The sequence below is a fragment of the Elgaria multicarinata genome, chromosome 13 (assembly GCF_023053635.1).
Source record: "Elgaria multicarinata webbii isolate HBS135686 ecotype San Diego chromosome 13, rElgMul1.1.pri, whole genome shotgun sequence".
Classification (NCBI taxonomy): domain Eukaryota; kingdom Metazoa; phylum Chordata; class Lepidosauria; order Squamata; family Anguidae; genus Elgaria; species Elgaria multicarinata.
The window spans coordinates 861,227-874,370 of record NC_086183.1 but is presented as its reverse complement, the minus strand read 5'-3'; positions in this window follow the sequence as shown (position 1 = coordinate 874,370).

The following is a 13,144-nucleotide window of genomic DNA, read 5'->3' as shown; positions in this document are numbered from 1 at the left end:
ACATAAATTAGAGTTCAGTTAGGGTGACCCTATGAAAAGGAGGACCAGGCTCCTGTATCTTTAACAGTTGTATTGAAAAGGGAATTTCAGCAGGTGTCATTTGTATATATGGAGAACCTGGTGAAATTTCCTCTTCATCGCAATTAAAGCCCTGTCCTCTTTTAAATCTGGTCACTCTAGTTTAGCTCCTGCACCTTTAACCGTGGTGATGAAGAGGGAATTTCACCAGGTTCTCCATATATACAAATGACACCTGCAGAAATTCCCTTTTCAATACAACTGTTAAAGATACAGGAGCCCTGTCCTCCTTTTCATAGGTTCACCTTAGTTCAGTGGTTTAATTCAGGAGTGGGCAGAACGCGGAGCTCCAGATGTTCCGGATGCCCTCTCTCTCCCAGCACTCCTGGCTCTTGGCCCAAGTCCAAAAGCTCTGGAGACTGACGCGCCCCCCCCCCCCGCCCCCCCCCGCTCCGCCCTGCCGCCGCCTTCATCAGAGCTGTTTTGTGTTCTTTAGCATTCGTTGGTGGGTTGCATTTGCAACGGTTTTGCAAGGCTCGGGCCAGCAGGTGGCAGAAACGGGCAACAGTTCAGAATTGCAAATGGTGTGAAACCTGATCCACCCAATGGTAATTACAGAACAGAACCCCAGTGTTCCAAGGAATAATTGTTGGGAAAGTGCCCAGCTCTGAACCAGAGTTGCTAAGGAGCCAAGACATTCCTACATAAGCAAAATCAAGTGAATGTTCTCTTAAAGAACAGTGAGTACCTATCTCTTTGTGTTGATGCTTGCCAAAAGAACAGGCCAGAACAGCTAGAAATTTCCTGTTAGATGGTGTCTAGTATGTAGCACCAGAGAAGATAGTGTATAAAAACCTAGCTACCTCCCTTGCGAGGTAGGCACATGCTTTGGGAGCAATTAGCTCTTGTGTCTCTTTATTCTGCAGAATAAACATTGTTGACCTATACTTCATCTCCTCTCCTCCTTGTGTGCTGAATTGGACTTGGTACACCAGGGAACGAGCTATTTTTGCAACAATTCTGGCAAAGCCAGCCAGGAGACCTGAGTGACCCAGGAACCATTAGCAATGTAGTCTGGACAGACTTTGGGATCCACCGCCACACCTTGATCCAGCGCCGCCCCGTAACCTGGCAAACAAGGGACTCCAGTAAAGGAGACGACCGGAGTGCGGTCTTTGGAACACTGGTGATTCGTTTTGGCCTCCTCTCAAGGTACATCCACTCCCTTTTCCATTTGCCCAGGGGCAGGAGTGCAGGAGGAAACCAGATCAAGACGCCCTGAGCCTGCTATGAGGATAACTCCCGTGACTACCAGTGTGTTAAAAGCCAGTGGGTCTGGTGGAATCTTGCTACTCCATTTGTAGGCCTCTTGCGTTTGTTTGGGAACCTTGGCTTGGGCTGGAGAACCCCCATTTGGAAGGGAGGAGAAGGTGAGGATTCATCCCCTTGGCTTCCCATTTGCCAAGCTCTCTTTGAACCTCGGGTTTGGTTGGGAGCTTCAGCTTAAGCTAAGAGCCCACATTTGGAAGGGAAAATGGGAGGAAGACTGTCAGCAGAGGAGAAGGGGAGTGACCCATTGGCATACATACTTCAGAATTTTAGGTTTTTTAGAGGCGCCGTTTCAGATACGAGGAAAAAATATTTAATTGAGTTTTGCAACACCAGCTGTTACTTATTTATTTGAAATAGATAGTGCAAAATCTCCTTTCCTGCTTGAGTAGTCTTAGGATTCAAAGCAACTGGTTCCAAAATAAGGCCAGGCAAATGTATTTATTTATTTATTTAGAATATATACCGCTCCCCATTGAAAAATTTCAGAGCGGTGTACAAGATAAAATGAAAATAAAAACAGAATAAAACAGTTAAAACAAAATTTTAAAGAAGCAAAAACAGAGATCCAAGGCTGCATATTAAGGAAAGGCCTCTTGGAATAAAAATGTTTTCAGGAGGCGCCGAAAGGAGTACAAGGTTGGTGCCTGCCTGACCATCAGAGGCAGGGAATTCCACAGGAGGGGCGCCACCACGCTGAAGGCTCTTCCCCTGGTGAATGAGGCTACATTGACTAATCCAAGCCAGCTCCAGGCACTCTTGAATGAAACTGCCAGACACAGGCTCTGAACACCAGGCCTGGCCGCGGCTACTCCCTGCTCAAGCCAAGCACCACCACTTGATATGCCTGAGGTGAGGGATAAAAACCACCTTCCTCCAAACTATGTGGAGAAAGGAGTTAAATGGAGAAAAAATTCAATATATAAAATAATGCGCTATGAATTATATGTGCTGAGGTGAATTATTGTCAGAGTGGGTGTTAAATGAATAAACTTCAGATAATATATTCCAAATAGTCACGTGGGATTTTTGTGGTAGTTAAAACAAAATAATTAAAATTTGTTTTAAAAGTTCACAAGCTTTGTTTCATTTAAAACCCTTTTTGAAACCTTTCATCCAATCCTTTCACCCATTCACATACACACTTTCCTTTCTCTCACACAATCACTCTTGAGCTTTCTTTATTATTATTTATTTATTTATTTATTTATATAGCACCATCAGTGTACATGGTGCTGTACAGAGTAAAACAGTAAATAGCAAGGCCCTGCCGCATAGGCTTACAATCTAATAAAATCATAGTAAAACAATAAGGAGGGGAAGAGAATGCCAACAGGCACAGGGTAGGGTAAGCAGGTACAGGGTAGGGTAAAACTAACAGTATAAAGTCCGCACAACATCAAGTTTTAAAAGCTTTAGGAAAAAGAAAAGTTTTTAGTTGAGCTTTAAAAGCTGCGATTGAACTTGTAGTTCTCAGATGTTCTGGAAGAGCGTTCCAGGCATAAAGGGCAGCAGAAGAAAATGGACGAAGCCGAGCAAGGGAAGTAGAGGCCCTTGGGCAGGCGAGAAACATGGCATCAGAGGAGCGAAGAGCACGAGCGGGGCAATAGTGTGAGATGAGAGAGGAGAGATAGGAAGGAGCTAGACCGTGAAAAGCTTTGAAGGTTAACAGCTTTGAAGGTTAACTTTGAAGGTTATCAGTATTGTTTAATATACATCAACTATGTGCACACCACACTCCAAAGACACCACTCTCTACACTGAACCTCAAATTCTCCAGACCCAAGTACTCTAAACACCAAGAGCTAACGCACAGAGAGCGCTAACAATCCCCTCAATCATTCCCTTATATAACACTCCTCCCCACTCCTCAGACATTCTAACTCCACCCACTCAGGTCAACATTCTAAGCACCACAGACTTACCAATTTCAGACATGCATTAGGGAACTGACTTGTGGGGTGTAACGCCACAGAAACCATTTGGATCCATTTCAGTCAGGCTTCAGGTCTGGTTTTGGCACGGAAACAGCCTTGGTGACCCTGCATGATGACCTATGTCGGGAGAAAGACATGGAGAGTGTTGCTCTGTTGATTCTCCTTGATCTCTCCGCGGCTTTTGATACCATCGACCATGGTATCCTTCTGGAGTGACTGGGTGAGTTGGGAGTAGGAGGCACTGTATTACAGTGGTTCCACTCCTACTTGGCTGGTCGGCTCCAGAAGGTGGTGCTTGGGGAACATTGCTCAGCCCCGTGGATTCTCCAGTATGGGGTTCCACAGGGGTCAGTCTTGTCCCCCATGCTGTTCAACATCTACATGAAACCATTGAGTGCGGTCATCCAGAGTTTCAGAGTGTATTGCCATCAGAACGCTGATGACACACAGCCCTTCTTCTCTTTCTCATCTTCATCAGGTGAGGCTGTGGATGTGGCTGAACCAGTGCTTGGCTGCGACAATGGACTGGATGAGAACTAATAAACTGAAACTTAATCCAGACAAGACTGAGATGCTGCTAGTGAATAGTGAACAACACTTTTGCCAGCCATTCCTGGCGGGAGCCCAAACCTATGGGGATCCCTGCTTTTTGTTTTTGTTTGTGTAAATGTGAATAACTGGCAAGGAGTCCAACTGCATGAAGAGGAGGCATCCCAAACAGGCGGCCCCGTCTTGGTTTTTATTAAGAATTAAGTGGTTACATTTCTTGTATACAAGCTATGATTGGTTGTTATGTACAGCATGTTAAACGCATGATTACCTCGTGCACAGGGGGTGCACAGGAGGTGTTGGTTAGTGTGTGTTCAGCATGAATATACCATATAAGGGTTAAGGAAATACGTGATCACAGCATAGTGTCTTCAATACTGTATTGTATTCTGTGGCTCTTGAGTCAGTGCGTCAGCACATTCCAAGGCATTGACCAGCAAGTACCAAGATGTTTCTTAGCAAGGCTTTATCTTAAAAGTGTTATCCTGTGTTCCAGCACATCTCAGCATGGTATGCCAATACTGAAAGTGTGCCAAAGAGAGGGATAACAATTTCCCCTACATCAGTGGGTGGTTCTTCTGGCTGGATAGTGGGTGTTCAACCTGTTCTGGATGGGGTTGCACTCCCCCCCCCCAAGGAGCAGGTTCATAGCTTGGGGGTTCTCCTAGAACCATCGCTGTCACTTGAGGCTCAGGTGGCCTCGGTGGCACGGAGTATCTTCTACCAACTTCAGTTTGGGGCCCAGTTACACCCCTATGTGAACAGGGATAACCTGGCTTCAGTTGTCCATGCCTAATCTCCTAATTAGATTACTGTAATGCGCTCTACGTGGGGCTGCCTTTGAAGACGGTTCAGAAGCTGCAGCTTGTGCAAAATGTAGCGGCCAGATTGATAACGGGAACCAGAAGGTTCGAACATATAAGACCGATTCTGGCCTGCTTGCATTGGCTATCTATACATTTCCAAGCCCAATTCAAGGTTTTAACCTATAAAGCCTTACATGGCTTGGGACCACAATACCTGATGGAACGCCTCTTCCAACATGAACCTACCTGTACACTACGCTCAACATCTAAGGTCCTGTTCCAGGTGCCTACTCCGAGAGGAGCTCGGAGGATGGCAACAAGGGAGAGGGCCCTTTCAGTGGTGGCCTGCCAATTATGGAATGATCTCCTCAACGTGGTTTGCCTGGAGCCAACATTGCTATCTTTTCGGTGCCAGGTTTTGTGTAGGAGCACTCTTCAGTCAACTGCTGCCTGTCTCCTCCTCCTTCTTTCGATGTTGTCCATTTCTTCTTGTTTTCATCCAGCTCTCCCTCTCCCTCTCTCCCAACTCAACCGCTCTTTGTCAACAGATGTTTTTGCTCTTCTCTCCCTCCATTTTTTGCCTTGCCTACTTGATTCAGCCCACATTCCAAGGCCCTCAGAGACAGGCATTGCACACGACCATATGATGACCTTTGCTGGGGGAAAGGGGGAGAGCAACTCTGTTAGTTCTGCTGAACCACTCAGTGGAATCTTCTTATATAAGAATACATTAGTGCAAGGCTTATTACTTGAGATCTACCAGACCAACTTTGATCATTTTTGTTTTAAACTGACGGCTCAGCAGTGTAGATGTGCAGAAATTTAGAAAGTTTGAAAAAGTTCAAAGTTCGAGGTTTAATAGCAATTAATTTCCTCAGCACCGAACATGTTGGGCAGCCTCTCCGCCAGCAGGATGATGGACAGCACCGCTTGGCCAATCAGTGTAGCCTGAAGGCAGGGCCCAGCTCAGCCATGTGGGGAGGGGGAGGGGGGAAAGGCAGCCAATTGGGGTGTGCAAGGGAGGGGGAGGGGTCACGTTGCATGCACATTTCGGAGGGGGGGAATTCACTGTGCATGAGCCACGCCTGCATTATTCATGAGCTCCTCTGTGGTGAGGGAACTCAGGGGCAAAAAAGCCATTTTCACCAGTTTTTCTGGATTGGCTCTGCAAGGTGGTCCCACACTTACTGAGAGGGCCAAGCCCAGAATGTGGTGCTGGGAGATCATTGCACGATCCATCAGGAGCCACACTTCAGGCTCTCCACTGTTTCTCCCAGGCTGTTTGACATTCACGTGAAATCATTGCAAGAGGTCACCTGGATCCTTGGGTTGAGCTGCTCAGCCGTGTGCAGGTAACATGCAGCTTTGTCTCTCTTTTTCATCAGATGCAAGTCAGGCTGTGAATATCCTGAAGTAATGTTTGACTGGATGACTGGCATTTCCAGACAGAGGGCTCCTGACACTAACAATCCAAAGGCATTCTTCAGCTGTTTTGTCCTCTTCACCTTGACATTTTTTTTCTCTCGAGGCAGTGAAATAGCACAAGTAAAAGCCGGTGTGTGCTGGTGAGGGAGGTGTGGTTTGGATGCCCCAAAAGGAAAGGGGGAGTCTGTTAAATTCAATTCAGTATCTGGAGTTTATGGTCTTGAGAACCCAGGCCTCCGTGGTAATGGCCGCCCAGGCAAGAGCCAAAGATAGGAATTTGTAGGTTTTGCAGTTGACTCAGGGCCAAAGAGAGTCAAAGGCGATGTTCCTTTGAATAGTCCTGCCTACTGCAGGAGGAAGAGAACTTGGACGTGCCAAAGGCTTGGTGCTTTGGTTGCTGAGAGTGTTGTTGCTGGTGGTACTGGTGATCCTGGTGATGGAGTTGTGATGGAGTAGGTGGATTGCCGGAACCATTGCCGTTGCTGAGGTGGTTGGGGTTGGGAGAGGGCCATCTTCCTGGCCATGGTTCTAGTTTTGTGGACAGTGTCCATAATTTCATCTGTTTTGGAGTGGAAGAGGCCAACATCATCAAATGGGAGGTCCTCAATTCGTGAGCACATCTCCTGGGTCAAGCCCACTGACCTTAACCATGCATGCCTGTGCAAGGCAATGGCCCCTACCATGGTTTTAGTCCCACAGTCCATTTGGTGATGGGCTGAGTGAATTTGTTGTCTGGCAACCTTAGAGGCCTCAGCCTGGAAAACTTGGGCGAACTCGCACTGGTCATCGGGGAGGTAGTCACACAGGGAGCCTATTTTGTCCCATAAGAAGAGTTGATATCAGGCTACAGTGGCCTGGTAGTTGGTCACCTTGAGGCTTAGGGAGGCTAAAGAGTAGATTTGATGGCCCATGATGACCAGGCGTCTGCCTTCCTTGTCCACCGGAGAAGAATGGACGCACTGAGATCTGCCCAGAGAGGCCTCAACGATCACCGAACTGGGCAATGGGTACATAAAGAGGAACTTTACATCCATCTTTTGAACATGGTACATGTTTTCAAGTCTCTTAGATGGAAGAAGGGGTGTGCCACAACTGTTGGACTGTTTGGAGTAAAGTTGGCAAATATGGGATCGCTACTGAAGAGGCAGTTTCCGTGAGCTCTGCGTCGAAGACAGGGTCTTTCAGTCTTTCGACTTGTTGTTTTGTCTTGAGTCCGAGTGCCTTCACCATCTATAACATTTGTTTGGAAAAACTGCTGAGGTCTTCAGAAGGAGAGGAAGGGTCTTGTGAGGCGACTGCCCCTTTGGGGAATGGTGTCAATGGGGCGGCTGATGACACTGAAAATAAGTCAGAATGGTAGTCGTCCATCGGAAACCAGCAGACTCAACCTCTTCATCTGCGTGAGTGATGGTAGCCTATGGCGAGGGTTGTCGAGGCCTGGGAGCAGGCGACCCGAGCCCACAGGTTGGGGGTGTTGGAGTCGACTGTTATAAAAGAGTGTCTCTTAGCCATGAAGGCGATGTCAAAAGGGGGGTAGGCTCCGAGATGGAGGTGGTGGTGGGGCTGGTGGAAAGGTGTGTGTGTCTTGTTGGGATGGCAAGGCTCCAGGGTGGAGTCCTTAAGGGCCCCTCGGTGCCCTTGGGTAGCAAGGACGGTTGACCTCATAGTCAAAATGTTGATAGCCTTCCCAGTTCTCCCACTCTCTCCAGTGCCTATGGTATGAGGAATACTCAGATGCTCCTTCCCAATCTGATAAGGGGGACCAGGATCTGTCTCTCCGAGGTCTGTGACAATCAGGTGAGCGAGGGGTGGCTCAACGTAAGATGGTTGGCATTGTTGTCAGAGAATGACTGGCAGCGCTCCCATGATCATGGAATCAAAGAATAGTGGAGTTGGAAGGGGCCTGTATGGTTGCTTGAATCCAACCGCCTGCTCAGTGCAGGAATCCACCTTATTTTATTTATTTATTTATTGCATTTTTACACCGCCCAATAGCCAAAGCTCTCTGGGCGGTTTACAAAAATTAAAACCATGAAAAGCATTCAAAATGTGAAACAAACAGCATAAAAGCATAGCATAAAATAAAATATAAAAACACAACCAGGTTAAAACCGAGCAGCAAAGAAGAAATTAATACAGATTTAAAATACAAATTTAAAACAGCAAAGTTAAAATTAAGTTGATAGACTGTTAAAATGCAGAGAAAATAAAAAGGCATCTAAAAAAGTATAGTGTAGGTGCCAGACGAACTTCCTTAGGGAGCTTATTCCACAGCTGGGGTGCCACAGCAGAGAAGGCCCTCCTCCTGGGAGCCACCTACCTCACTTCCTTTGGCAGAGGCTCACGGAAAAGGACCCCTGAGGATCTTATGGGAGGAGGCGTTCCTTCAGACAGCCTGGCCACAAGCCGTTTAGGGCTTTGAATGTTAATACCAGCACTTTGAATTGGGCCTGAACCTGTACGGGCAGCGAATGAAGCTAGAAAAGGACTGGCGTAATGTGGTCTCATTGGCCAGACCCTGTTAGTAAATATGCTGCCCTGTTTTGTACCAGCTGAAGTTTCCAGACTGTTTTCAAAGGCAGCCCCACGTATAATGCACTGGTAATCAAGATGAGAGGTTATCAGAGCATGGATAACTGTAGTTAGGCTATCACTGCCAGATGGCTGTCTAGCTGCCTCTTGAAGGCCTCTATTGTGAGAGAGCCCATGATCTCCCTAGGTAATTGGTTTCATTGTTCTACTGCTCTCACAGTCAGGAGGTTTTTCCTGGTGTTCAGCCAGAATCTGGCTTCCTGTAACTTGAGCCCATTATTTCATATCCTGCACTCCGGGATGATCGAGAAGAGATCCTGGCCCTCCTCTGTGTGACAACCTTTCAAATATTTGAAGAGTGCTATCATGTCTCCACTCAATCTTCTCTTCTTTCTCCAGGCTAAACATGCCCAGTTCTTTCAGTCTCTCCTCATAGAGCTTTGTTTCCAGACCCTGATCATCCTGGTTGCCCTCCTCTGCATCCCCTCCAGCTTGTCTGCATCCTTCTTGGACACAATACTCAAGATGAGGCCTAACCAATGCTGAATAGAGGGGAACCAGTACCTCACAACAATTGGAAGCTATACTTCTATTAATGCAGCCCAAAATAGCATTTGCTTTTTTTGCAGCCACATCACACTGTTGGCTGATATTCAGCTTGGGATCTACAACAATTCCAAGATCCTTCTCGCTTGTAGTATTGCTGAGCCAAGTATCTCCTATTTTGTAACTGTGCATTTGGTGTCTTTCTCCTAGGTGTAGAACTTGGCATTTATCCTTATTAAATGTCATTCTGTTGTTTTCAGCCCAGCACTCCAGCCTATCAAGATCACTTTGAAGTTTGTTTCTGTCTTCCAGGGTATTAGCTATCCCACCCAATTTTGTGTTGTCTGCAAATTTGATAAGCGTTCCCTGCACCTCCTCATCCAAATAAAAATGTTGAAGAGCACTGGACCTAGGACTGATCCCTGCGGTACCCCACTTGTTGCCTCTCCCCAGTTTGAGAAGGTTCCATTGGTAAGTACTCTTTGAGTCTGATCCTGTAGCCAACTGTGAATCCACCTAATAGTTGTTCCATCTAGCCCACTTTTAGCTAGTTTGCTAATCAGAATATCATGGGATAAAAGCTTTGCTGAAGTCAAGATATATTATGTCCACAGCATTCTCACAGTCCACAAGGGAGGTTATCCAATAAAAAAAATATGAGATCAGATTAGTCTGACAGAACTGATTGATTCTCAAGGACAAATCCATGCTGGCTTCTAGTAACCACTGCATTGTTTTCAAGGTGCTGACTTCTTTATAATCTGCTCCAAAATTTTCCCAGGGATGGATGTCAGACTGACTGGTCTGTAGTCCCCGGGTTCCTCCTTTTTGCCCTTTTTGAAGATAGGGACGTTAGCTCTCCTCCAGTCATCTGGTACCTCACCCGTCTTCCATGATTTCACAAAGATAATAGACAGTGCTTCTGAGAGTTCTTCTGCTAGCTACTTCATTACTCTAGGATGCAGTTCATTAGGCAAAGGAGGTTTGAACTCGTTCAAAGAATTCAGGTGTTCCTTGACCATTTGTTTATCAATCTCAAACTGCAGCTTGTACTTCACTTTTTCCAAGGGTGTCATAGATCTGCTTTTGGGAGAAGACTGAGCCAAAGTGGGAATTGAGCACTTCAGCCTTTTGTGATCTGTTATCCATTTGCCGTCCTCATTAAGCAGTTGAACCACCATTTTTTTTTTGCCTTTTACGACTCACGTATCTGAAGAAAGCCTTTTATTGCTTTAGCTCATTCTCAGGTTTAGCCTTCCTGATGCCATTTCAACAATTCTGTGCTACCTGTCTGTACTCTTTTTTGTAGCCTGGCATTCCTTCCACTTCCTATATGTGTCCTTTTTGTTTTCAGGTCATCTCTAAGCTTTTTGTGAAGCCACATTTATTTATTTATTTATTATTACATTTTTATACCGCCCAATAGCTGAAGCTCTCTGGGCGGTTCACAAAAATTAAAGCCATAGTAAAACCATTGATTTTTTCTGTTGTCTTCTATCTTTTTTCCTTGTTGGAATTGTTTATAATTGTGCCTTTAAAATTTCCCTTTTGAAAAATTCCCACCCATCTTGGACTCTTTTTCTCTTTAGGTTCACTTGCCATGGGACCTTACTTATCATAGTTCTGAATTTATTAAAATCAGCTTTCCTGAAATCCAGAGTACGTGTTGGGCTACTCTCAGCTTTTGCTTCCTTTAAAATCAAGAGTTCAAGTATGACGTGGTCACGTTCCCCCAGAGTTCCTGTAACTGCCACTTTATTCATTAAGTCATCCCTATCGGTCAGTATCAAGTCAAGGATTGCCTTCCTCCACTTTCTGTAGAAGAAAATAATCAATCACACATGTCAGGAATTTCTTGGAGGGACCACTTTGGGCAGAATTTGTCTCCCAACTGATATCGGGGTAATTGAAGTCCCCCATCACTACTACATCAGACTTCCTTGAAACACTGGCAATTTGCTTTTCAAAAGTTTCATCCTTGTTTTCTTCTTGATTGGGTGGTCAGTAGTAGACTCCAACTATCATGCTCCTTTTATTCCTTGCCCCATTTATTTTAATCTAGATGCTCTCGAAGGGGCTCCCAGGCTCATCCACCTTTATTTCTGAGCCGGGATAAGTATTTTTAAAATATAGTGCAACTCTGCCTCCCTTTCTATTTCTTCTGTTCTTTTTGAACAAGTTATACCCTTCAGTTGCTAATTTTCACTCATGGGAGTCATCCCACCAAATTTCAGTTATACCTTTTAAGTCATATTTGCCTTTATGTATTAAGAGTTCAAGTTTGTTTCCCATACTCTGGGCATTAGTATATAGATATCAAAGACCATGTGCTTTGTAGTCTGTCTTCATGCCTACATTGTTGTGGACACTATTTTGGGGTGACATTGGAATAAATAAAATGGTGCATCCCGGTTGATGTCATCCTTAGGGGGCTGAGCTGGCGTCAGCGGGGAGTCAAGGATTTCCCCTTCTCTTGCTGACGCTACCAGCAATGGTGTCAAAGTCAGTACTGAAGGTTAATCTTGCAGCAGACATGTTTTCCAAATGGGGTCTTAATGGTCATGCACCCAGAGGCATGGTGAGATCCAAGATCGCCTCAAGTGGAAAACCGAAAGACCAAAAACGCAAAGGTTGAAAGTGAAAGCACTGGTAAAATGAATGGGTAGAAATAGAAGAAAAAGGGGGAAGATCCCCATAGCAATTATCTTGTAAGAGAGAGAAGTTCATCGTCGATTATTATTATTTATTTATTTATATAGCACCATCAGTGTACATGGTGCTGCACAGAGTAAAACAATAAAATAGCATAACCCTGCCGCATAGGCTTACATTCTAATAGAATAATAATAAAACAATAAGAAGGGGAAGAGAATGCACCAAACAGGCACAGGGTAGAGTAAAACTAACAGTATAAAAGATCAAAATCAAGTTTTAAAAGCTTTGGAAAAAAAGAAAAGTTTTTAGCTGAGCGTCAAAAACTGCAATTGAACTTGTAGTTCGCAAATGTTCTGGAAGAGCGTTCCGGGCGTAAGGGGCAGCGGAAGAAAATGGACGAAGCCGAGCAAGGGAAGTGGAGACCCTTGGGCAGGTAAGAAACATGGCATCAGAGGAGCGAAGAGCACAAGTGGGGCAATAGTGTGAGATGAGAGAGGAAAGATAGGAAGGAGCTAGGCTGTGAAAAGCTTTGTAGGTCAACAGGAGAAGTTTATATTGGATTCTGAGGTGAATTGGAAGCCAATGAAGAGATTTCAGAAGTGGAGTAACATGGTCAGAGCGGTGAGCCAAGAAGATGATCTTAGCAGCAGAGTGGTGAACAGAAACCAACGAACTGATGTGAGAAGAAGGAAGGCCAGTGAGAAGAAGGTTGCAGTAGTCCAACCGAGAAATAACCAATGCATGAACAAGAGCCTTGGCAGAAGAGACAGACAAAAATGATCGAATCCTGGCAATAATATGCAGGAAAAACGACAGGATTTAGCTACTGCCTCAATATGAGGAATAAAGGAGAGTGAGGAGTCAAATATAAAGCCAAGACTACGAGCTTCCTTGACTGGAGTAAGTGTAACATCATTGACAGTAAGAGAGAATGAGAGATGAGAAGGTTTAGGAGGAAAAACAAGCAATTCAGTCTTTGCCATATTAAGTTTCAAACGACGATGAAGCAACCAAGCTGAGATATCCGAAAGACATGCTAAGATACGATCATGAACATCAGGAGAAAGTTCCGGAGATGAAAGATATAATTGTGTATCATCGACATACGGATGATATTGGAGACCATGAGATTGAATAAGATTACCCAAGGACAACACCATGTACAGCACCATGTACATTGATGGTGCTATATAAATAAATAAATAATAATAATAACATGTATAAAGAAAACAACAACAGGCCAAGCACCGAGCCTTGCAGAACCCCTACTGAAAGGAGAAAAGAAGACAAGCTGCTATTAGCCAACACGTTGAAAGAGTGACCCGCTAGATAGGAGGCAAACTAGTT